Source organism: Pseudophryne corroboree, chromosome 8, assembly GCF_028390025.1.
Source record: "Pseudophryne corroboree isolate aPseCor3 chromosome 8, aPseCor3.hap2, whole genome shotgun sequence".
NCBI lineage: Eukaryota > Metazoa > Chordata > Amphibia > Anura > Myobatrachidae > Pseudophryne > Pseudophryne corroboree.
Genome location: NC_086451.1, coordinates 173720684 through 173746088, shown reverse-complemented (window position 1 = coordinate 173746088; position 25405 = coordinate 173720684). Strand labels below are relative to the sequence as shown.

At 47.0% G+C, this 25405-nt stretch overlaps 11 non-coding genes and 2 pseudogenes across 11 annotated transcripts; 2 read left to right on the top strand and 11 right to left on the bottom strand.

The window, feature by feature from the left end:
* Positions 1 to 15856: 15856 nt before the first annotated feature.
* Positions 15857 to 16020, top strand: LOC134951144 (U1 spliceosomal RNA). Its single transcript, XR_010183937.1, has one exon. It is a non-coding gene; the product is annotated as a U1 spliceosomal RNA (small nuclear RNA).
* Positions 16021 to 16172: 152 nt separating this feature from the next.
* On the top strand, positions 16173 to 16335 carry LOC134952483 (U1 spliceosomal RNA). The gene has a single exon (XR_010184994.1). It is a non-coding gene; the product is annotated as a U1 spliceosomal RNA (small nuclear RNA).
* A 2075-nt stretch (positions 16336 to 18410) lies between these two features.
* Positions 18411 to 18574, bottom strand: LOC134950746 (U1 spliceosomal RNA). Its single transcript, XR_010183611.1, has one exon. It is a non-coding gene; the product is annotated as a U1 spliceosomal RNA (small nuclear RNA).
* Positions 18575 to 19244: 670 nt separating this feature from the next.
* Positions 19245 to 19407, bottom strand: LOC134952747 (U1 spliceosomal RNA). Its single transcript, XR_010185182.1, has one exon. It is a non-coding gene; the product is annotated as a U1 spliceosomal RNA (small nuclear RNA).
* A 152-nt stretch (positions 19408 to 19559) lies between these two features.
* Positions 19560 to 19723, bottom strand: LOC134951389 (U1 spliceosomal RNA). The gene has a single exon (XR_010184138.1). It is a non-coding gene; the product is annotated as a U1 spliceosomal RNA (small nuclear RNA).
* A 695-nt stretch (positions 19724 to 20418) lies between these two features.
* LOC134953618 (U1 spliceosomal RNA) lies at positions 20419 to 20560 on the bottom strand (annotated as a pseudogene).
* Positions 20561 to 20712: 152 nt separating this feature from the next.
* On the bottom strand, positions 20713 to 20876 carry LOC134951134 (U1 spliceosomal RNA). The gene has a single exon (XR_010183929.1). It is a non-coding gene; the product is annotated as a U1 spliceosomal RNA (small nuclear RNA).
* A 670-nt stretch (positions 20877 to 21546) lies between these two features.
* On the bottom strand, positions 21547 to 21709 carry LOC134953223 (U1 spliceosomal RNA). The gene has a single exon (XR_010185499.1). It is a non-coding gene; the product is annotated as a U1 spliceosomal RNA (small nuclear RNA).
* A 152-nt stretch (positions 21710 to 21861) lies between these two features.
* On the bottom strand, positions 21862 to 22025 carry LOC134951649 (U1 spliceosomal RNA). Its single transcript, XR_010184350.1, has one exon. It is a non-coding gene; the product is annotated as a U1 spliceosomal RNA (small nuclear RNA).
* Positions 22026 to 22719: 694 nt separating this feature from the next.
* Positions 22720 to 22861, bottom strand: LOC134952806 (U1 spliceosomal RNA; annotated as a pseudogene).
* Positions 22862 to 23013: 152 nt separating this feature from the next.
* On the bottom strand, positions 23014 to 23177 carry LOC134951658 (U1 spliceosomal RNA). Its single transcript, XR_010184357.1, has one exon. It is a non-coding gene; the product is annotated as a U1 spliceosomal RNA (small nuclear RNA).
* A 661-nt stretch (positions 23178 to 23838) lies between these two features.
* LOC134953077 (U1 spliceosomal RNA) lies at positions 23839 to 24001 on the bottom strand. The gene has a single exon (XR_010185413.1). It is a non-coding gene; the product is annotated as a U1 spliceosomal RNA (small nuclear RNA).
* A 152-nt stretch (positions 24002 to 24153) lies between these two features.
* Positions 24154 to 24317, bottom strand: LOC134950288 (U1 spliceosomal RNA). Its single transcript, XR_010183233.1, has one exon. It is a non-coding gene; the product is annotated as a U1 spliceosomal RNA (small nuclear RNA).
* Between the last annotated feature and the right edge of the window lie 1088 nt (positions 24318 to 25405).

Genomic DNA, 25405 nt, shown 5'->3' with positions numbered 1-25405 from the left:
AGTGATTCCAAGAGCCACACATCCTGTGGTCCTGGGCCTTCCATGGCTCCGTCTTCACAATCCTACAATTGATTGGACGACTACGCAAATCCTGGCATGGGGTTCCTCCTGTGCTGAGACATGTTTGTTTAAAGTATTGCCTGTCTGTTCTTCCTCCCCCAGGTCGTCTGATGTTCCACCTCCTCCATATCAAGATTTCACGGATGTGTTCAGTAAAGCTTCTGCTGATATCCTTCCTCCTCATAGAGAATGGGACTGTCCGATTGATCTCGTTCCAGGGAAGGTTCCACCTCGAGGCCGAACTTATCCGTTGTCTCTGCCTGAGACGCATTCTATGGAGGAATATATTAAAGAGAACCTAGCAAAGGGGTTCATTCGACCTTCTTCTTCTCCAGCCGGCGCAGGCTTCTTTTTTGTAAAAAAGAAAGATGGTGGTCTGCGGCCGTGCATCGACTACAGAGGTTTGAACGACATTACCATCAAGAACCGTTATCCTTTACCCCTGATTACTGAGCTCTTTGACAGAGTTAGCGGAGCTACCATCTTTACAAAGCTGGACTTGCGAGGTGCATACAATCTCATCCGGATCCGTGAGGGTGACGAGTGGAAGACCGCCTTTAACACCCGTGACGGACATTATGAGTACCTCGTCATGCCCTTCGGATTGAGCAATGCTCCAGCTGTCTTCCAGCATTTTGTCAATGAGATCTTCAGAGACATTCTATACCGTCATGTCGTGGTCTATCTAGACGATATCCTCATTTTTGCCAACGATTTAGAGGAACATCGTTTTTGTGTTAAAGAGGTTCTGTCCCGTCTCCGTGTCAATCATCTCTATTGCAAATTAGAAAAATGCGTCTTTGAAGTCAAGTCCATTCCGTTTCTAGGGTACATTGTGTCCGGTTCCGGACTAGAGATGGATCCTGAGAAACTACAAGCAATCCAAAATTGGCCGGTACGCTTAACCCTCAAAGGGGTCCAGAGGTTCTTAGGGTTCGCCAACTATTACCGAAAGTTTATACGAGACTTTTCCACCATTGTGGCGCCTATTACTGCTTTCACTAAGAAGGGTGCTAACCCGTCCAAGTGGTCTGAAGAAGCCATGCAAGCATTTCATCTTTTAAAACATAGGTTCATCTCTGCGCCTGTTCTGAAACAGCCTGACATCGACTCTCCTTTCATCTTAGAGGTGGATGCCTCCTCCGTTGGAGTAGGAGCGGTGTTATCTCAGAGGGCTAAAGATGGCCATTTACACCCTTGCAGTTTCTTCTCCCGGAAGTTCTCCCCAGCTGAGCGCAACTATGCCATTGGCGACCAGGAGTTGCTAGCCATCAAGCTCGCTCTAGAAGAGTGGAGGTATCTGTTGGAGGGAGCTTCTCATTCAATCACCATACTTACAGACCACAAGAACCTTTTATACCTGAAGGGCGCACAATGTCTCAACCCTCGTCAGGCCAGATGGGCACTTTTCTTTTCCAGGTTCGACTTTAAACTCCAGTTCTGTCCGGGCTCTCAGAATCGCAAGGCCGATGCCCTTTCCCGCTCATGGGAGCAAGAAAATGAGTCAGAGTCTTCAGACAAGCATCCTATTATAAATCCGTTGGCATTCTCCACGGTAGGGATGGACTCTACGCCCCCATCAGGGAAAAGTTTTGTGAAGCCGATGCTAAGGAAGAAGCTCATGCATTGGGCCCATGCTTCCCGTTTTGCCGGACATACAGGTATCCAAAAAACCCTGGAGTTTATCTCTAGGTCCTATTGGTGGCCAACTCTGAAAAAGGACGTCTTGGAGTTTATTGCATCTTGCCCAAAGTGTGCCCAACATAAAGTATCCCGCCAGTCGCCTGCGGGGCAACTGGTTCCACTATCCGTTCCCCGTCGACCATGGACCCACTTGTCGATGGATTTCATTACAGACTTACCCATGTGCAACAAGTTCAATACCATCTGGGTGGTAGTTGACCGGTTCACCAAGATGGCACACTTCATTCCTCTCACCGGTCTTCCGTCAGCTTCCAAGTTGGCTCAAGTATTCATACAAGAGATCTTCCGACTCCACGGTCTTCCTGAAGAAATTATCTCAGATCGAGGAGTTCAATTCACAGCCAAATTCTGGCGAAGTTTATGTCAAGTCCTCCAAGTCAAGCTAAAGTTTTCCACGGCTTACCATCCTCAGACCAATGGTCAAACCGAGAGGGTGAATCAGGACTTGGAGGCCTTCCTCCGCATCTATGTGTCCTCCTCTCAAGATGACTGGGTTCAATTACTTCCCTGGGCCGAGTTCTGTCATAACAACCAGTATCATTCTTCATCTGCTTCAACACCATTCTTCACTAACTTTGGATTCCACCCTAAAGTCCCTGAGTTCCAACCGCTTCCAGCAACTTCTGTTCCCGCAGTGGATATCACCTTGCATCAGTTTGCCAATATCTGGAAGAGCGTACGATCAGCTCTGCTCAAGGCATCGTTCAGGTACAAGAAGTTTGCGGATAAGAAGCGTCGAGCAGTTCCTGCTCTCAAGGTGGGTGATCGGGTATGGTTATCCACGAAGAATTTGAGGTTAAGAGTTCCCAGTATGAAGTTTGCACCTCGCTATATCGGTCCTTTCAAGATTGAACAAGTCATCAATCCTGTTGCTTACAGACTCCAGTTGCCTCCCTTCTTAAAAATACCCAGGACATTCCATGTTTCCCTGTTGAAACCGCTGATCTTGAATCGGTTTCATTCCTCACTTCCTCCAACTCCGAAAGTCCAAACTCAACGAGGCGTTGAGTATGAAGTGGCCAAGATCCTGGACTCACGTCACCGTTACGGTCAACTACAGTATCTTATTGACTGGAAGGGTTACGGCCCTGAGGAACGTTCATGGACCAATGCTTCTGATGTCCATGCTCCTGCCTTGGTCCGGAGATTCCATTCCAAGTTTCCTCAAAAGCCAAAGAAGTGTCCTGGGGCCACTCCTAAAGGGGGGGGTGCTGTCACGATCCGAGTATCTGGACGCCATTTCTTACCCATCAGATGCCTCCTAAGGCTGGCTCAGCGCTCCAGGACCGGATCCCATCTGTTATCCTAATGTTCACATTCCTGCATCCTCTCCTGTCTCTCTGAGACGCTGTCACAGTAACGCCTTATTACATCTGGCATGGCGTCTCCCGCGGCCTCCGCCGCCGTCCCTGAGCTTCTGCATGCAGAGTGTCAGAGTGGCGATTACGTCAGCCGCGGCCTCCGCTGTGTCCGCGTGGTTGGATGTGCACTTGTCAGCCTGGCGTCTCCTGTCTCCAGTGGCCGGCGCCGCCATTACTGTTTTCATTACCACATGGATTACAAACCAAACTTCCCTCCAAGTGTCTGCATGGGCGCAGCCATCTTGGATTCTGTCAGCTGATCATTTCCTCCAATCTGTTGTCAGTATTGTTAATCTGCATAATTGCCTAGCCAATCCCTTCCTTGCTGCAGGTATAAATACACTGTGCCTGAGCAAGGAAGGCGTCAGTGCTTTGGTTGTCAAACCTAGTTCCTGTTTGTCTCTCTCCTGTGATTGTCTTCCAGGTTCCAGCTCCTGTCTCAAGACTTCCACCATAGAGACCCGCACCAGCATTCCACCTGCGGTGTAGCCTGACTCTCCAATCCATTGTGGATTCATCTGTTTCCAGCTACAACATTACCTGCTTCCAGCTCAGCTTCCAGCAGAGTACAGCTTCCCTTAAAGGGCCGGTGTCCTTTCTACACTTTACCACTCTCCACCGGTATTATTATTTCTCCGCTCTCAAGTTCTACATTTCAGTTCATATTTCATCGCTCCCAAGTTCATTTATTATTTAACTGGTTCCAGCCAGTATCCACTCCGTGCTAACAACAGTCTGGTTCCAGCCAGTATCCACAGCAGCTGTTTTATCTTCAGCAACCCAGCTTTTCCTGGAACACCAGCTGGCACAATCCTGGGTTATCTCCATTGCTACAGTCGGGCCTGGTAAGGACTTTCCATCTAGAAGATCATAAGAACTATCTCACACTACCAGTGCCCTGTGGCTCCTGCCATCCTGTAGTACCCAGGAACTGTATTTATTCTTTGCTGACTTTTACGTTTTCTTTTACTGCTGCTGTGTTGCGGAGTTGTCATAATAAACATCATTGACTTTTATCCAAGTTGTCGTGGTCACGCCTTCGGGCAGTTATTATTCATGTTACTTACATGTCCAGGGGTCTGATACAACCTCCCAGGTTCCGGTACATCTCAGCCCCTACAACTGAGGCTGCCTCCCGTCAGCTCAGGCCCTCAGTTGTGACAGTAAGCACTGACCTAATGAATCCAGCCGGAGACCAGGATCAAGCGGCCAGGCCGATGCAAGAACTGGCAGCCCGACTAGAACATCAGGAGGCTGCACAGGGCCACATCATCCGCTGTCTCCAGGATCTCTCTACTCGGCTGGATGGGATTCAGACAACTCTCCGTGGATCAGGCGCATCTGGTGCGTCAACCACAGTGACTCCAGCTATAACCCCACCCACCTTACCCATTTCTGCTCCACGTCTTCATCTTCCAACGCCAGCAAAATTTGACAGATCTCCAAGATTCTGCAGGGGATTTCTCAACCAGTGTGAGATTCAGTTTGAGCTACAACCTGGCAATTTTCCCAGTGACCGTACAAAAATTGCCTACATTATTTCTCTTCTCAGTGGCTCAGCCCTTGATTGGGCATCACCATTATGGGAGAGGTCCGACACCCTGCTATCTTCCTACACTGCCTTCGTGTCAACATTCAGGCGCATCTTCGACGAGCCAGGCCGGGTAACCTCAGCTTCATCCGAGATTCTCCGTTTACGCCAGGGGTCACGTACTGTAGGACAATATCTGATACAGTTCCAGATCCTGGCATCCGAACTGGCATGGAACGACGAGGCCCTGTATGCTGCATTCTGGCATGGCTTATCTGAGCGTATTAAAGATGAGTTAGCTACCAGAGACTTACCTTCTAAGTTAGATGAGCTAATCTCACTCTGCACGAAAGTTGATTTACGTTTCAGAGAGAGAGCAACTGAGCGTGGAAGATCATCTGCTCCAAAATCTTCTGCTCCTCCTCCTCGTCAACTGTCACCATCTAAAGATGAGCCCATGCAACTTGGCCGTTCCCGTTTAACTCCTGCTGAGCGCCGAAGACGTCTCTCCGAGTTTCTCTGTCTCTATTGTGCAGCTCCGTCTCACACCATTAATGCCTGTCCCAAACGTCCGGGAAACTCCAAATCCTAGCTCGCCAAGGAGAGGGCCGGCTAGGAGTAATGATCTCCTCTCCATCTCCTCAAGATTGTAATCTCCCAGTCTCGCTTCAAGTTGCTCAACGTTATCGGAACGTCATTGCCCTCCTTGATTCCGGAGCAGCTGGGAACTTTATTACCGAAGCCTATGTTAAATGGTGGTCCCTACCCACCGAGAGACTTCCTTCGTCCATTTCTTTAACTGCCGTGGATGGCAGCAAAATTTTTGATGCAGTCATTTCTTTAAGGACTCTACCAGTTCGTCTGAGAGTGGGAGTTCTTCATTCCGAACTTATTTCTTTTTTAGTGATTCCAAGAGCCACACATCCTGTGGTCCTGGGCCTTCCATGGCTCCGTCTTCACAATCCTACAATTGATTGGACGACTACGCAAATCCTGGCATGGGGTTCCTCCTGTGCTGAGACATGTTTGTTTAAAGTATTGCCTGTCTGTTCTTCCTCCCCCAGGTCGTCTGATGTTCCACCTCCTCCATATCAAGATTTCACGGATGTGTTCAGTAAAGCTTCTGCTGATATCCTTCCTCCTCATAGAGAATGGGACTGTCCGATTGATCTCGTTCCAGGGAAGGTTCCACCTCGAGGCCGAACTTATCCGTTGTCTCTGCCTGAGACGCATTCTATGGAGGAATATATTAAAGAGAACCTAGCAAAGGGGTTCATTCGACCTTCTTCTTCTCCAGCCGGCGCAGGCTTCTTTTTTGTAAAAAAGAAAGATGGTGGTCTGCGGCCGTGCATCGACTACAGAGGTTTGAACGACATTACCATCAAGAACCGTTATCCTTTACCCCTGATTACTGAGCTCTTTGACAGAGTTAGCGGAGCTACCATCTTTACAAAGCTGGACTTGCGAGGTGCATACAATCTCATCCGGATCCGTGAGGGTGACGAGTGGAAGACCGCCTTTAACACCCGTGACGGACATTATGAGTACCTCGTCATGCCCTTCGGATTGAGCAATGCTCCAGCTGTCTTCCAGCATTTTGTCAATGAGATCTTCAGAGACATTCTATACCGTCATGTCGTGGTCTATCTAGACGATATCCTCATTTTTGCCAACGATTTAGAGGAACATCGTTTTTGTGTTAAAGAGGTTCTGTCCCGTCTCCGTGTCAATCATCTCTATTGCAAATTAGAAAAATGCGTCTTTGAAGTCAAGTCCATTCCGTTTCTAGGGTACATTGTGTCCGGTTCCGGACTAGAGATGGATCCTGAGAAACTACAAGCAATCCAAAATTGGCCGGTACGCTTAACCCTCAAAGGGGTCCAGAGGTTCTTAGGGTTCGCCAACTATTACCGAAAGTTTATACGAGACTTTTCCACCATTGTGGCGCCTATTACTGCTTTCACTAAGAAGGGTGCTAACCCGTCCAAGTGGTCTGAAGAAGCCATGCAAGCATTTCATCTTTTAAAACATAGGTTCATCTCTGCGCCTGTTCTGAAACAGCCTGACATCGACTCTCCTTTCATCTTAGAGGTGGATGCCTCCTCCGTTGGAGTAGGAGCGGTGTTATCTCAGAGGGCTAAAGATGGCCATTTACACCCTTGCAGTTTCTTCTCCCGGAAGTTCTCCCCAGCTGAGCGCAACTATGCCATTGGCGACCAGGAGTTGCTAGCCATCAAGCTCGCTCTAGAAGAGTGGAGGTATCTGTTGGAGGGAGCTTCTCATTCAATCACCATACTTACAGACCACAAGAACCTTTTATACCTGAAGGGCGCACAATGTCTCAACCCTCGTCAGGCCAGATGGGCACTTTTCTTTTCCAGGTTCGACTTTAAACTCCAGTTCTGTCCGGGCTCTCAGAATCGCAAGGCCGATGCCCTTTCCCGCTCATGGGAGCAAGAAAATGAGTCAGAGTCTTCAGACAAGCATCCTATTATAAATCCGTTGGCATTCTCCACGGTAGGGATGGACTCTACGCCCCCATCAGGGAAAAGTTTTGTGAAGCCGATGCTAAGGAAGAAGCTCATGCATTGGGCCCATGCTTCCCGTTTTGCCGGACATACAGGTATCCAAAAAACCCTGGAGTTTATCTCTAGGTCCTATTGGTGGCCAACTCTGAAAAAGGACGTCTTGGAGTTTATTGCATCTTGCCCAAAGTGTGCCCAACATAAAGTATCCCGCCAGTCGCCTGCGGGGCAACTCGTTCCACTATCCGTTCCCCGTCGACCATGGACCCACTTGTCGATGGATTTCATTACAGACTTACCCATGTGCAACAAGTTCAATACCATCTGGGTGGTAGTTGACCGGTTCACCAAGATGGCACACTTCATTCCTCTCACCGGTCTTCCGTCAGCTTCCAAGTTGGCTCAAGTATTCATACAAGAGATCTTCCGACTCCACGGTCTTCCTGAAGAAATTATCTCAGATCGAGGAGTTCAATTCACAGCCAAATTCTGGCGAAGTTTATGTCAAGTCCTCCAAGTCAAGCTAAAGTTTTCCACGGCTTACCATCCTCAGACCAATGGTCAAACCGAGAGGGTGAATCAGGACTTGGAGGCCTTCCTCCGCATCTATGTGTCCTCCTCTCAAGATGACTGGGTTCAATTACTTCCCTGGGCCGAGTTCTGTCATAACAACCAGTATCATTCTTCATCTGCTTCAACACCATTCTTCACTAACTTTGGATTCCACCCTAAAGTCCCTGAGTTCCAACCGCTTCCAGCAACTTCTGTTCCCGCAGTGGATATCACCTTGCATCAGTTTGCCAATATCTGGAAGAGCGTACGATCAGCTCTGCTCAAGGCATCGTTCAGGTACAAGAAGTTTGCGGATAAGAAGCGTCGAGCAGTTCCTGCTCTCAAGGTGGGTGATCGGGTATGGTTATCCACGAAGAATTTGAGGTTAAGAGTTCCCAGTATGAAGTTTGCACCTCGCTATATCGGTCCTTTCAAGATTGAACAAGTCATCAATCCTGTTGCTTACAGACTCCAGTTGCCTCCCTTCTTAAAAATACCCAGGACATTCCATGTTTCCCTGTTGAAACCGCTGATCTTGAATCGGTTTCATTCCTCACTTCCTCCAACTCCGAAAGTCCAAACTCAACGAGGCGTTGAGTATGAAGTGGCCAAGATCCTGGACTCACGTCACCGTTACGGTCAACTACAGTATCTTATTGACTGGAAGGGTTACGGCCCTGAGGAACGTTCATGGACCAATGCTTCTGATGTCCATGCTCCTGCCTTGGTCCGGAGATTCCATTCCAAGTTTCCTCAAAAGCCAAAGAAGTGTCCTGGGGCCACTCCTAAAGGGGGGGGTGCTGTCACGATCCGGGTATCTGGACACCATTTCTTACCCATCAGATGCCTCCTAAGGCTGGCTCAGCGCTCCAGGACCGGATCCCATCTGTTATCCTAATGTTCACATTCCTGCATCCTCTCCTGTCTCTCTGAGACGCTGTCACAGTAACGCCTTATTACATCTGGCATGGCGTCTCCCGCGGCCTCCGCCGCCGTCCCTGAGCTTCTGCATGCAGAGTGTCAGAGTGGCGATTACGTCAGCCGCGGCCTCCGCTGTGTCCGCGTGGTTGGATGTGCACTTGTCAGCCTGGCGTCTCCTGTCTCCAGTGGCCGGCGCCGCCATTACTGTTTTCATTACCACATGGATTACAAACCAAACTTCCCTCCAAGTGTCTGCATGGGCGCAGCCATCTTGGATTCTGTCAGCTGATCATTTCCTCCAATCTGTTGTCAGTATTGTTAATCTGCATAATTGCCTAGCCAATCCCTTCCTTGCTGCAGGTATAAATACACTGTGCCTGAGCAAGGAAGGCGTCAGTGCTTTGGTTGTCAAACCTAGTTCCTGTTTGTCTCTCTCCTGTGATTGTCTTCCAGGTTCCAGCTCCTGTCTCAAGACTTCCACCATAGAGACCCGCACCAGCATTCCACCTGCGGTGTAGCCTGACTCTCCAATCCATTGTGGATTCATCTGTTTCCAGCTACAACATTACCTGCTTCCAGCTCAGCTTCCAGCAGAGTACAGCTTCCCTTAAAGGGCCGGTGTCCTTTCTACACTTTACCACTCTCCACCGGTATTATTATTTCTCCGCTCTCAAGTTCTACATTTCAGTTCATATTTCATCGCTCCCAAGTTCATTTATTATTTAACTGGTTCCAGCCAGTATCCACTCCGTGCTAACAACAGTCTGGTTCCAGCCAGTATCCACAGCAGCTGTTTTATCTTCAGCAACCCAGCTTTTCCTGGAACACCAGCTGGCACAATCCTGGGTTATCTCCATTGCTACAGTCGGGCCTGGTAAGGACTTTCCATCTAGAAGATCATAAGAACTATCTCACACTACCAGTGCCCTGTAGCTCCTGCCATCCTGTAGTACCCAGGAACTGTATTTATTCTTTGCTGACTTTTACGTTTTCTTTTACTGCTGCTGTGTTGCGGAGTTGTCATAATAAACATCATTGACTTTTATCCAAGTTGTCGTGGTCACGCCTTCGGGCAGTTATTATTCATGTTACTTACATGTCCAGGGGTCTGATACAACCTCCCAGGTTCCGGTACATCTCAGCCCCTACAACTGAAGCTGCCTCCCGTCAGCTCAGGCCCTCAGTTGTGACAATTGTATTGTTTAAATGTATAGTGCAGTTCATGATTTATAGTGTAGGCTGGCCTGTGCTGTAGTTCTTGAACTGTACTATACCGACAGCATTTGTATTGTGTTTTGGCTGTGCTGCAAAACGGTACTTATGTGTGTAATGTTTATGTATGTTTTTTTGCTTCTTTATGTCAATAAAGACTGCTTTTTCAATCCAATATCTGAAAACAATCAATGTTTATCTTTGATGGCAATAGAAGTGGTATGATATTTGCTGCTTTTGAAAGGCAATATCTGATATGTCCCCTATCTGGGAACCATATATTAAATGGCTTTTCAGAAAAGGGAGATGGGAGAAGAGCTTTCAGTACTTGTAGGACCGATGCTCATTTCCTATTCTAGCCTCCAAAAACAGATTCAGTTGCATTTTCCAGCGTGTTTTGGATGCGCCTTTGCAAATGTCTTACATCGACAAACTTATTTAGTACTATTTTGCAAATAGGGTTACATTGTTGCAACATTGTGTTCCCTAATTGCTTGATTTTTTAAATGCAACAATTGATAAAGACACCTGATAACTGCTCTGTGGAGTCTTATTTTGTGTCTACTTCTTATCTACATTTAATTCTCTACCTCTAATCAAGGCATTTTTAAATGCTGGGGGCTGCCAGGACGTGAGGCCTACCTAGACTTTAGATCTGAATTTGAATGTACTTGTGAACTAACTTAATTTCCTACTTCTAAATTCATTCCTAAATTCACTACTTACATGAATCCTGTAGTTGGGCATTTTGGGACTTCGATTGTGGGCATTGTTTTGTGTCCAGACCAGCAGCAGGTGGTGTGCATTTGCTGGAAAGGCATCGAAGACCTCCGATATGCTGCATCTCCTGATGTGTGTCTCCCTCAAGTGTCTGTCAGCAAATGCCTGCTAGACACCCCATTCCAAGCTGATTGTGACATCACGGTACATGCATCATAGAACAGGCATGCTAGAACATGGGTCTTCAACCTGCGACCCTCCAGCTGCTGTGGAACTACACATCCCAGCATGCCCTGCCTCAGTTTTAGCATACCTTAATAGCAAAACTGTGGCAGGGCATGCTGGGATGTGTAGTTTCACAGCAGCTGGAGGGCCACAGGATGAAGACCCATGTGCTAGAGCCAAGCCGCAGGTACATTGAATGCTAGCAAGCTGAATATTTAAATCCTTTTTGTTCCGCAGCATTCCAATGTGGAAGATTCCATGGAACCAGAGATCCTTCCATTGAGAAGGACATGCTGCCTGGATGACTACACTGTGCAAATTAAATCACGGAGCTAGTTGGTTTGTGGGTGGCTCTGGTGACTGGGTGGTTGGGTGGGTGGTGTGTCGGAGGTGGAGCACATGCAAATGATTGTGTATCATCCAGCTAGTGAGAGAGAAAACTCATGCAGGAGTGTGCCTGCTTGTCAGTGGGTTATGCACCTTGCCAGACGTCAAATCTACATAGAGCAGCTGGAGGGGACAAGAGCAGGTTTGCAAAATATAGATAGAAGAGCATATATGCTGGCACATTCTCCATGATTGTGTCAGCTTATGTTTTGGTGCACTGCACTTTCCTCCACTAAGTTTTAGCCATTTTTGTTAAGCTCAAGTGTAGTTGCTTCTCGGCCTTTTGGCTGTGATCTTGTATCGTGGTTGAAGGGTCTGCTGGAGGGAGGGATTGTTTTCTTCATTGGCGAAAGACCAAAGATATTCCAGGATGGAAGGCTTGGGAACACTATCCGTTTTTCAGTTGTGGAAGAGCACAGAGGTCGGATTGGACTACATTCTATAGTAAAGGATACCTTTCTATTTATTGCCCCTCCCCTTATATGTGTCTGTGTTACAATAAAGCTTCGGTCTTGTGATTCCCTCACCCTCTTACACTCCACACACATAGCCTTATTAACTGTTGTATTATTGTATAGTTTAAATGTATAGTGCAGTTCATGATTTATAGTGTAGGCTGGCCTGTGCTGTAGTTCTTGAACTGTACTATACCGACAGCATTTGTATTGTGTTTTGGCTGTGCTGCAACACAGTACTTATGTGTGTAATGTTTATGTATGTTTTTTTGCTTCTTTATGTCAATAAAGACTGCTTTTTCAATCCAATATCTGAAAACAATCAATGTTTATCTTTGATGGCAATAGAAGTGGTATGATATTTGCTGCTTTTGAAAGGCAATATCTGATATGTCCCCTATCTGGGAACCATATATTAAACGGCTTTTCAGAAAAGGAAGATGGTAGAAGAGCTTTCAGTACTTGTTTGACCGATGCACATTTCCTATTCTAGCCTCCAAAAACAGATTCAGTTGCATTTTCCAGTGTGTTTTAAATGCGCCTTTGCAAATGTCTTACATCGACAAACTTATTTAGTACTATTTTGCAAATAGGGTTACATTGTTGCAACATTGTGTTCCCTAATTGCTTGATTTTTTAAATGCAACAATTGATAAAGACACCTGATAACTGCTCTGTGGAGTCTTATTTTGCGTCTACTTCTTATCTACATTTAATTCCCTACCTCTAATCAAGGCATTTTTAAATGCTGGGGGCTGCCAGGACGTGAGGCCTACCTAGACTTTAGATCTGAATTTGAATGCACTTGTGAACTAACTTAATTTCCTACTTCTAAATTCATTCCTAAATTCACTACTTACATGAATCCTGTAGTTGGGCATTTTGGGACTTCGATTGTGGGCATTGTTTTGTGTCCAGACCAGCAGCAGGTGGTGTGCATTTGCTGGAAAGGCATCGAAGACCTCCGATATGCTGCATCTCCTGATGTGTGTCTACCTCAAGTGGCTGTCAGCAAATGCCTGCTAGATACCCCATTCCAAGCTGATTGTGACATCACGGAACATGCATCATAGAACAGGCATGCTAGAACATGGGTATTCAACCTGCGACCCTCCAGCTGCTGTGGAACTACACATACCAGCATGCCCTGCCTCAGTTTTAGCATACCTTAATAGCAAAACTGTGGCAGGGCATGCTGGGATGTGTAGTTTCACAGCAGCTGGAAGGCCACAGGATGAAGACCCATGTGCTAGAGCCAAGCCGCAGGTACATTGAATGCTAGCAAGCTGAATGTTTAAATCCTTTTTGTTCCGCAGCATTCCAATGCGGAAGATTCCATGGAACCAGAGATTATTCCATTGAGAAGGACATGCTGCCTGGATGACTGCACTGTGCAAATTAAGTCAAGAAGCCAGTTGGCTTGTGGGTGGCTCTGGTGACTGGGTGGTTGGGTGGGCGGTGTGTCGGAGGTGGAGCACATGCAAATGAATGTGTATCATCCAGCTAGTGAGAGTGAAAACTCATGCAGGAGTGTGCCTGCTTGTCAGTGGGTTATGCACCTTGCCAGACGTCAAATCTACATGGAGCAGCTGGAGGGGACAAGAGCAGGTTTGCAAAATATAGATAGAAGAGCATATATGCTGGCGCATTCTCCATGATTGTGTCAGCTTATGTTTTGGTGCACTGCACTTTCCTCCACTAAGTTTTAGCTATTTTGGTTAAACGCAAATGTAGTTGCTTCTCGCCCTTTTGGCTGTGATCTTGTATCGTGGTTAAAGAGTCTGCTGGAGGGATTGTTTTCTTCATTGGCGAGAGACTGAAGATATTCCAGGATGGAAGGCTTGGGAACACTATCCGTTTTTAAGTTGTGGAAGAGTTGAAAGACCGGATTGGACTACATTCTATAGTAAAGGATATCTTTGTATTTATTAATCCTCCCTTTATATGTGTCTGTCTTTCAATAAAGCTTCGGGCTTGTGATTCCCTCACCCTCTTACACTCCACACCCATAGCCTTATTAACTGTTGTATTATTGTATTGTTTAAATGTATAGTGCAGTTCATGATTTATAGTGTAGGCTGGCCTATGCTGTAGTTCTTGAACTGTACTATACCGACAGCATTTGTATTGTGTTTTATCTGTGCTGCAACACAGTACTTATGTGTGTAATGTTTATGTATGTTTTTTTGCTTCTTTATGTCAATAAAGACTGCTTTTTCAATCCAATATCTGAAAACAATCAATGTTTATCTTTGATGGCAATAGAAGTGGTATGATATTTGCTGCTTTTGAAAGGCAATATCTGATATGTCCCCTATCTGGAAACCATATATTAAATGGCTTTTCAGAAAAGGGAGATGGTAGAAGAGCTTTCAGTACTGGTAGGACCGATGCACATTTCCTATTCTAGCCTCCAAAAACAGATTCAGTTGCATTTTCCAGCGTGTTTTGGATGCGCCTTTGCAAATGTCTTACATCGACAAACTTATTTAGTACTATTTTGCAAATAGGGTTACATTGTTGCAACATTGTGTTCCCTAATTGCTTGATTTTTTAAATGCAACAATTGATAAAGACACCTGATAACTGCTCTGTGGAGTCTTATTTTGTGTCTACTTTTTATCTACATTTAATTCTCTACCTCTAATCAAGGCATTTTTAAGTGCTGGGGGCTGCCAGGACGTGAGGCCTACCTAGACTTTAGATCTGAATTTGAATGTACTTGTGAACTAACTTAATTTCCTACTTCTAAATTCATTCCTAAATTCACTACTTACATGAATCCTGTAGTTGGGCATTTTGGGACTTCGATTGTGGGCATTGTTTTGTGTCCAGACCAGCAGCAGGTGGTGTGCATTTGCTGGAAAGGCATCGAAGACCTCCGATATGCTGCATCTCCTGATGTGTGTCTCCCTCAAGTGGCTGTCAGCAAATGCCTGCTAGACACCCCATTCCAAGCTGATTGTGACATCACGGTACATGCATCATAGAACAGGCATGCTAGAACATGGGTCTTCAACCTGCGACCCTCCAGCTGCTGTGGAACTACACATCCCAGCATGCCCTGCCTCAGTTTTAGCATACCTTAATAGCAAAACTGTGGCAGGGCATGCTGGGATGTGTAGTTTCACAGCAGCTGGAGGGCCACAGGATGAAGACCCATGTGCTAAAGCCAAGCCGCAGGTACATTGAATGCTAGCAAGCTGAATATTTAAATCCTTTTTATTCCGCAGCATTCCAATGTGGAAGATTCCATGGAACCAGAGATCCTTCCATTGAGAAGGACATGCTGCCTGGATGACTACACTGTGCAAATTAAATCACGGAGCCAGTTGGCTTGTGGGTGGCTCTGGTCACTGGGTGGTTGGGTGGGTGGTGTGTCGGAGGTGGAGCACATGCAAATGATTGTGTATCATCCAGCTAGTGAGAGAGAAAACTCATGCAGGAGTGTGCCTGCTTGTCAGTGGGTTATGCACCTTTCCAGACGTCAAATCTACATGGAGCAGCTGGAGAGGACAAGAGCAGGTTTGCAAAATATAGACAGAAGAACTCTCCAGCCTAGTTTGCTGTCTGTTTCCACTTCTCTTTTCTTGAGCCGCTCCCTTCTATGCCCTTGCGCACTATCCTGACTTCTCCCGTCTGCTTACTTTGTGCCTTCCAACGCACAATGCGAACTACAGGTAGTGCTGCAGGGCCCACACCCTTTTACTTGCCATACAGAGCAGCTCTGGAGCTGTTACAGTGCCCAGCTTCTGCAAGAAATCAGCTTGAATGCTTCAGGGGCTGGGGCATAGCCAACATGAGCCCCACACCGAAGGAGCGTGGAGGTGTTTAATGCGAACTAGGGGTCATCCAAGCGCTGCAAAAGGCCGACATGCCCTGCACGCCCCTTTTCTCTTTTCATATGCAGACGAGGGTTGAAGCCAACTTTGACCCACTGCTTGGATGACATCACCATATGCAAATCCATCTGCTGCAGGCCTTCCTCCAGGAATGCTTGCACTAGTTGTTGCATTTGGTTTGTTGTTTGGGGGTGCTTCAGTATTAGGCAGCCTTCTGCCCTCCCATGTTCATCTGAAAATATGTGTTCTCCCTGCAGTTGTTGTCCCCAGATGAGAGTTCCCTTGTGCTGCCTCAGTTGAATCTTCTTTACTTGACAGAGATGTGCCTGAGCAGCGGCCCTCCCCAGCCCTATCCCAAATCATACTTATTTTGCATAGGAGATACCATGGTCATGAAGATTGTTCTCCCAGGGTGAGGTTCATTCATTGCATTCTGGGTATGCTGACCCCTGTGATTTCCCCAAATGTGGGAAACTGGACTGCATTATTTGTGGTAGTGAGGGACTGTGTTTGTGCTTTCCTCTGGTCAGCTCTGGTAAAAGTCAGATTTCTTTGTCTCAGATCTTCCTCTAGCCTTGTTCTTCTTTCGAGAGTTTCCTTGTGCTGCCTCAGTTGGATCTCCTTCACTTGAAAGGGGGGTGCCCGAGCAGCGACCCTCCCCAGCTCTAGCCCAACTCCTACTTACCTGCCAGGTAAGATACTATGATCATGAAGGTGCTTCTCCCAGGGCAAGGCTCACCCATTGCACTCTGGGTGTGCTGCTCCTGCGATTTCCCCAAATGTGGGAAACTTGACTGCATAATTTGTGTTTCCCCTGGTCGGCTCTCGTATAATTCAGATCTCTTTGTCTCAGGTCTCTCCCCAGCCTAGTTTGCTGTCTGTTTCCACTTCTCTTTTCTTGAGCCGCTCCCTTCTATGCCCTTGCGCACTATCCCAGGATAATTATTGTAGCTGGTCTGCGGGTAACAGCTCTCAGATCCACTTCTAGAAAAAATGCAACAATGTAATTTGAGTGACAAACTGCAGAGATGAACCCTTTCTGTGACTGCTGCACAGGGATCACACAAACTCTATTCATAGGGCTGACTTCACTTAGGGGAGATGTTCTCGCCCCGCAAAGAAGTGCGAGTATATACCGCACTTACGGTACCATTGGATTTACAGATATTTTCTTGCAATACACTATGGGGGTCATTCTGAGTTGATTGCTCGCTAGCAGTTTTTAGCAGCCTTAAAACGGTGGAGTTAACATATCTCACGTGGAAGGTGGTCATGTTATTAGCCTTGGCTTCGGCTAGGCGAGTGTCGGAATTAGCGGCTTTGTCACATAAAAGCCCATATTTGGTGTTCCATGTGGATAGAGCGGAATTGCGGACCCATCCTCAATTCCTACCAAAAGTGGTCTCATCTTTTCATATGAACCAATCTATTGTGGTGCCTTTGGCTACGCGTGACTTGGAGGATTCCGAGTTACTTGATGTGGTCAGGGCTTTGAAAATTTACGTGGCCAGGACGGCTAGAGTCAGGAAAACTGAAGCGCTGTTTGTCCTGTATGCAACCAACAAGATTGGTGCCCCTGCTTCAAAGCAGGCTATTGCTCGCTGGATTTGTAACACGATTCAGCAAGCGCATTCTATGGCTGGATTGCAGTTACCGAAATCGGTCTAGGCCCATTCCACGAGGAAAGTGGGCTCTTCTTGGGCGGCTGCCCGAGGGGTCTCGGCACTACAGCTGTGTCGAGCTGCTACTTGGTCAGGTTCAAACACCTTTTCAAAATACTATAAGTTTGATACCCTGGCTGAGGAGGAACTCATGTTTGCTCAATCGGTGCTGCAGAGTCATCCGCACTCTCCCGCCCGTTTTGGAGCTTTGGTATAATCCCCATGGTCCTTATGGAGTCCCCAGCATCCTCTAGGACGTTAGAGAAAATAAGATTTTAAACCTACCGGTAAATCTTTTTCTCGTAGTCCGTAGAGGATGCTGGGCGCCCGTCCCAAGTGCGGACTACTTCTGCAATACTTGTATATAGTTATTGCTTCAATAAGGGTTATGTTATAGTTGCATCGGTCCTGCACTGATGCTACAGTATGTTGTTTTTTCGTACTCATAACTGGGTAGTTTATCACAAGTTATACGGTGTGATTGGTGTGGCTGGTATGAATCTTGCCCTGGATTAACAAAATCCTTTCCTCATACTGTCAGTCTCCTCTGGGCACAGTTTCTCTAACTGTGGCATAGAGGCGCATAGAGGGAGGAGCCAGTGCACACCCAGAACTAAAGTCTTTCTTAAAGTGCCCATGTCTCCTGCGGAGCCCGTCTATCCCCATGGTCCTTACGGAGTCCCCAGCACCCTCTACGGACTACGAGAAAAAGATTTACCGGTAGGTTTAAAATCTTATTTTCTACTTCATTCTTTTCTATCCTAGTTTATTACGACCAACTCTCATCCAAGGAGTTTGATATTCTACTACCTGCATGCAATTTAAATTGCTTAAATTGTTTATATGGTTGATTTGTCCTTCACAACCCATAATCTGCAACTTGGATGTACTTGTGTCATTGAAAATCTTATAATAAAAATGTTTATATATTGAAAAAAAAAGTTATAAGACATATGCATTCAATATTTGAAGAAACAAAATAAAATAAAGCTATGTGTTGGGTTTCACTAACAAGCACATTGGAAGACTTGACTACTGTTAAAAGACATGCATTACATGGTATAGAGCCACAAACCACAATGTAGTAAAATAAAAACAAACTTACATGTGCTAGAGCTGGGGAGGGTCGCTGCTCGGGCAGCCCCCTGTCAAGTGAAGGAGATCCAACTGAGGCAGCACAAGGGAACTCTCGAAAGAAGAACAAGGCTAGAGGAAAATCTGAGACAAATAAATCTGACTTTTACCAGAGCTGACCAGAGGAAAGCACAAACACAGTCCCCCACTACCACAAATAATGCAGTCGAGTTTCCCACATTTGTGGAAATCACAGGGGTCAGCATACCCAGAATGCAATGAATGAACCTCACCCTGGGAGAACAATCTTCATGACCATGGTATCTCCTATGCAAAATAAGTATGATTTGGGATAGGGCTGGGGAGGGCCGCTGCTCAGGCACATCTCTGTCAAGTAAAGGAGATTCAACTGAGGCAGCACAAGGGAACTCTCATCTGGGGACAACAACTACAGGGAGAACACATATTTTCAGATGAACATGGGAGGGCAGAAGGCTACCTAATACTGAAGCACCCCCAAACAACAAACAAAATGCAACAACTAGTGCAAGCATTCCTGGGGGAAGGCCTGCAGCAGATGGATTTGCATATGGTGATGTCATCCAAGCAGTGGGTCAAAGTTGGCTTCAACCCTCGTCTGCATATGAAAAGAGAAAAGGGGCGTGCAGGGCATGGCAGCCTTTTGCGGCGCTTGGATGACCCCTAGCTCGCATTAAACACCTCCACCCTCCTTCGGTGTGGGGCTCATGTTGGCTATGCCCCAGCACCTGAAGCATTCAAGCTGATTTCTTGCAGCAGTTGGCACTGTAACAGCTCCAGAGCTGCTCTGTAAGGCAAATAAAAGGGTGTGGGACCTGCAGCACTACCTGTAGTTCGCATTGTGCGTTGAAAGGCAAAAAGTAAGCAGACGGGAGAAGACAGGATAGTGCGCAAGGGCATAGAAGGGAGCGGCTCAAGAAAAGAGAAGTGGAAACAGACAGCAAACTAGGCTGGAGAGAGACCTGAGACAAAGAGATCTGAATTATACGAGAGCCGACCAGGGGAAACACAAATTATGCAGTCAAGTTTCCCACATTTGGGGAAATCGCAGGAGCAGCACACCCAGAGTGCAATGGGTGAGTCTTGCCGTGGGAGAAGCACCTTCATGATCATAGTATCTCACCTGGCAGGTAAGTAGGAGTTGGGCTAGAGCTGGGGAGGGTCGCTGCTCGGGCACCCCCCTGTCAAGTGAAGGAGATCCAACTGAGGCAGCACAAGGAAACTCTCGAAAGAAGAACAAGGCTAGAGGAAGATCTGAGACAAAGAAATCTGACTTTTACCAGAGCTGACCAGAGGAAAGCACAAACACAGTCACTCACTACCACAAATAATGCAGTCAAGTTTCCCACATTTGGGGAAATCACAGGGGTCAGCATACCCAGAATGCAATGAATGAACCTCACCCTGGGAGAACAATCTTCATGACCATGGTATCTCCTATGCAAAATAAGTATGATTTGGGATAGGGCTGGGGAGGGCCGCTGCTCAGGCACATCTCTGTCAAGTAAAGGAGATTCAACTGAGGCAGCACAAGGGAACTCTCATCTGGGGACAACAACTGCAGGGAGAACACATATTTTCAGATGAACATGGGAGGGCAGAAGGCTGCCTAATACTGAAGCACCCCCAAACAACAAACCAAATGCAACAACTAGTACAAGCATTCCTGGGGGAAGGTCTGCAGAAGACGGATTTGCATACGGTGATGTCATCCAAGCAGTGGGCCAAAGTTGGCTGGAACCCTCATCTGCATATGAAAAGAGAAAAGGGGTATGCAGGGCATGGCGGCCTTTTGCGGCGCTTGGATGACCCCTAGTTCGCATTAAATACCCCCACCCTCCTTCTCTGTGGGGCTCATGTTGGCCATGCCCCAGCCCCTGAAGCATTCAAGCTGATTTCTTGCAGCAGCTGGGCACTGTAACAGCTCCAGAGCTGCTCTGTAAGGCAAGTAAAAGGGTGTGGGCCCTGCAGCACTACCTGTAGTTTGCATTGTGCATTGTAAGGCACAAAGTAAGCAGACGGGAGGAGAAGTCAGGATAGTGCACAAGGGTATAGAAGGGAGGGGCTCAAGAAAAAAGAAGTGGAAACAGACAGCAAACTAGGCTGGAGAGAGACCTGAGACAAAGAGATCTGAATTATATGAGAGCCGACCAGGGGAAACACAAATTACGCAGTCAAGTTTCCCACATTTGGGGAAATCACAGGGGCAGCACACCCAGAGTGCAATGGGTGATCCTTGCCCAGGTAGAAGCAACTTCATGATCATAGTATCTCACCTGGCAGGTAAGTAGGAGTTGGGCTAGAGCTGGGGAGGGTCGCTGCTCGGGCACCCCCCTGTCAAGTGAAGGAGATCCAACTGAGGCAGCACAAGGGAACTCTCGAAAGAAGAACAAGGCTAGAGGAAAATCTGAGACAAAGAAATCTGACTTTTACCAGAGCTGACCAGAGGAAAGCACAAACACAGTCCCCCACTACCACAAATAATGCAGTCGAGTTTCCCACATTTAGGGAAATCACAGGGGTCAGCATACCCAGAATGCAATGAATGAACCTCACCCTGAGAGAACAATCTTCATGACCATGGTATCGCCTATGCAAAATAAGTATGATTTGGGATAGGGCTGGGGAGGGCCGCTGCTCAGGCACATCTCTGTCAAGTAAAGGAGATTCAACTGAGGCAGCACAAGGGAACTCTCATCTGGGGACAACAACTGCAGGGAGAACACATATTTTCAGATGAACATGGGAGGGCAGAAGGCTGCCTAATACTGAAGCACCCCCAAACAACAAACCAAATGCAACAACTAGTGCAAGCATTCCTGGGGGAAGGCTGCAGCAGATGGATTTGCATATGGTGATGTCATCCAAGCAGTGGGTCAAAGTTGGCTTCAACCCTCGTCTGCATATGAAAAGAGAAAAGGGGCGTGCAGGGCATGGCGGCCTTTTGCGGCAATTGGATGACCCCTAGTTCGCATTAAACACCTCCACCCTCCTTCGGTGTGGGGCTCATGTTGGCTATGCCCCAGCCCCTGAAGCATTCAAGCTGATTTCTTGCAGCAGCTAGGCACTGTAACAGCTCCAGAGCTGCTCTGTAAGGCAAGTAAAAGGGTGTGGGCCCTGCAGCACTACCTGTAGTTTGCATTGTGCGTTGGAAGGCACAAAGTAAGCAGACGGGAGAAGTCAGGATAGTGCGCAAGGGCATAGAAGGGAGCAACTCAAGAAAAGAGAAGTGGAAACAGACTGCAAATTAGGCTGGAGAGAGACCTGAGACAAAGAGATCTGAATTATACGAGAGCCGACCAGGTGAAACACAAATTATGCAGTCAAGTGTCCAACATTTGGGGAAACCGCAGGAGTTGCACACCCAGAGTGCAATGGGTGAGCCTTGCCCTGGGAGAAGCACCTTCATGATCATAGTATCTCACCTGGCAGGTAAGTAGGAGCTGGGCTAGAGCTGGGGAGGGTCGCTGCTCGGGCACCCCCCTGTCAAGTGAAGGAGATCCAACTGAGGCAGCACAAGGGAACTCTCGAAAGAAGAACAAGGCTAGAGGAAGATCTGAGACAAAGAAATCTGACTTTTACCAGAGCTGACCAGAGGAAAGCACAAACACACTCCCTCACTACCACAAATAATGCAGTCCAGTTTCCCACATTTGGGGAAATCACAGGGGTCAGCATACCCAGAATGCAATGAATGAACCTCACCCTGGGAAAACAATCTTCATGACCATGGTATCTCCTATGCAAAATAAGTATGATTTGGGATAGAGCTGGGGAGGGCCGCTGCTCAGGCACATCTCTGTCACGTAAAGGAGATTCAACTGAGGCAGCACAAGGGAACTCTCATCTGGGGGCAACAACTGCAGGGAGAACACATATTTTCAGATGAACATGGGAGGGCAGAGGCTGCCTAATACTGAAGCACCCCCAAACAACAAACCAAATGCAACAACTAGTGCAAGCATTCCTGGGGGAAGGCCTGCAGCAGATGGATTTGCATATGGTGATGTCATCCAAGCAGTGGGTCAAAGTTGGCTTCAACCCTCATCTGCATATGAATAGAGAAGAGGGGCGTGCAGGGCATGGCGGCCTTTTGCGGCGCTTGGATGACCCCTAGTTCGCATTAAACACCTCCACCCTCCTTTGGTGTGGGGCTCATGTTGGCTATGCCCCAGCCCCTGAAGCATTCAAGCTGATTTCTTGCAGCAGCTGGGCACTGTAACAGCTCCAGAGCTGCTCTGTAAGGCAAGTAAAAGGGTGTGGGCCCTGCAGCACTACCTGTAGTTTGCATTGTGCATTGTAAGGCACTAAGTAAGCAGACGGGAGGAGAATTCAGGATAGTGCACTAGGGTATAGAAGGGAGGGGCTCAAGAAAAAAGAAGTGGAAACAGACAGCAAACTAGGCTGGAGAGAGACCTGAGACAAAGAGATCTGAATTATATGAGAGCTGACCAGGGGAAACACAAATTATGCAGTCAAGTTTCCCACATTTGGGGAAATCGCAGGAGCAGCACACCCAGAGTGCAATGGGTGATCCTTGTCCTGGGAGAAGCAACTTCATGATCATAGTATCTCACCTGGCAGGTAAGTAGGAGTTGGGCTAGAGCTGGGGAGGGTCGCTGCTCGGGCACCCCCCTGTCAAGTGAAGTAGATCCAACTGAGGCAGCACAAGGAAACTCTCGATAGAAGAACAAGGCTAGAGGAAGATCTGAGACAAATAAATCTGACTTTTACCAGAGCTGACCAGAGGAAAGAACAAACACAGTCCCCCACTACCACAAATAATGCAGTCGAGTTCCCCACATTTAGGGAAATCACAGGGGTCAGCATACCCAGAATGCAATGAATGAACCTCACCCTGCGAGAACAATCTTCATGACCATGGTATCTCCTATGCAAAATAAGTATGACTTGGGATAGGGCTGGGGAGGGCCGCTGCTCAGGCACATCTCTGTCATGTAAAGGAGATTCAACTGAGGCAGCACAAGGGAACTCTCATCTGGGGACAACAACTGCAGGGAGAACACATATTTTCAGATGAACATGGTAGGGCAGAAGGCTGCCTAATACTGAAGCACCCCCAAACAACAAACCAAATGCAACAACTAGTGCAAGCATTCCTGGGGGAAGGCCTGCAGCAGATGGATTTGCATATGGTGATGTCATCCAAGCAGTGGGTCAAAGTTGGCTTCAACCCTCGTCTGCATATGAAAAGAGAAAAGGGGCGTGCAGGGCATGGCGGCCTTTTGCGGCACTTGGATGACCCCTAGTTCGCATTAAACACCTCCACCCTCCTTCGGTGTGGGGCTATGCCCCAGCCCCTGAAGCATTCAAGCTGATTTCTTGCAGCAGCTGGGCACTGTAACAGCTCCAGAGCTGCTCTGTAAGGAAAGTAAAAGGGTGTGGGCCCTGCAGCACTACCTGTAGTTTGCATTGTGCGTTGGAAGGCACAAAGTAAGCAGACGGGAGAAGTCAGGATAGTGAGCAAAGGCATAGAAGGGAGCAACTCAAGAAAAGAGAAGTGGAAACAGACAGCAAACTAGCCTGGAGAGAGACCTGAGACAAAGAGATCTGAATTATACGAGAGCCGACCAGGGGAAACACAAATTATGCAGTCAACTGTCCAACATTTGGGGAAACCGCAGGAGCAGCACACCCAGAGTGCAATGGGTGAGCCTTGCCCTGGGAGAAGCACCTTCATGATCATAGTATCTCACCTGGCAGGTAAGTAGGAGTTGGGCTAGAGCTGGGGAGGGTCGCTGCTCGGGCACCCCCCTGTCAAGTGAAGGAGATCCAACTGAGGCAGCACATGGAAACTCTCGAAAGAAGAACAAGGCTAGAGGAAGATCTGAGACAAATAAATCTGACTTTTACCAGAGCTGACCAGAGGAAAGCACAAACACAGTCCCCCACTACCACAAATAATGCAGTTGAGTTTCCCACATTTGGGGAAATCACAGGGGTCAGCATACCCAGAATGCAATGAATGAACCTCACCCTGGGAGAACAATCTTCATGACCATGGTATCTCCTATGCAAAATAAGTATGATTTGGGATAGGGCTGGGGAGGGCTCAGGCACATCTCTGTCAAGAATTTATAAAGTCTATACATATATATAACCAAATGTCAATATATATATATATAGAACCCAGCGCTCCTATCAAAACTTATCTATTTCACCAATTTGTTGCTTATTTAATCTTTATACATCTATTAATTTTCACCATATATTATAAAATGGTGCTCCCATAGGTAGTACTGTTCTACCAATAATAAACCAAATTTTAAAGATAATCACACTTGTTATCAAGGGAGCGCAAAAAATAAAATATACAAGCTCTTTATTTTTAAAAAAATATATATAGACAGAAGAAACCCACATTCAATAAAATACAATGGAGTCAACATATATAGGCACCACTATCCATATCTAAATGTAATCAGGATCTATTTCATATTGCCCTTGATGACAACGGAATGTTTATTAAAGTGTCCAAAAAATCCTCCTGGATACAGCTGTTGTAATTTAATCATTACTTTCCAATTGTAATTGATACATTAAATTCCTTCTTGTGGATGAACAGCAACAGTTGTAACCAACGCCTCTTATTTACTGCAGTTAAAGTTCATATGTAACTCACGTGAGTAATGAAAGAAAACAGGGGGAGAGCGCTGTGATGGTTGGTGAAACACAGCGGTATGCTACGACCCCCGTTAACCGTGGCTGGATCTTATTGGCACTCGCGGTCGGGATATTTCTCCCTGCCGTGGGGTAGAGACCTCCTTTTGCTCGGTCTCAAATTGCTTTTTCCCCTTCACCGCTGTCTTTACATCAGACGTCCGCCGTGATGTAGCTCGTTCATGAACGGGCTTATATCTCAGCAATCAGAGTGTCCGGTAATCACCTTCCTTACGCGTTTCTCCGCTGTTATCCAAGAGCGGTTTCGTCAGAGGATACATCAGCAGCCTAGCAGGCTCTTTTTAAAATGCACCGGACCAATAGTATTACTAATTAGTTGATTGGATACATACATGTACTAATTGGATGCATACATGTAATGACTCACATATGGAACAACTTTCTAATTGCAATTGCACATATAAAGGCATTTCATAATATAAAAATAAGCAACA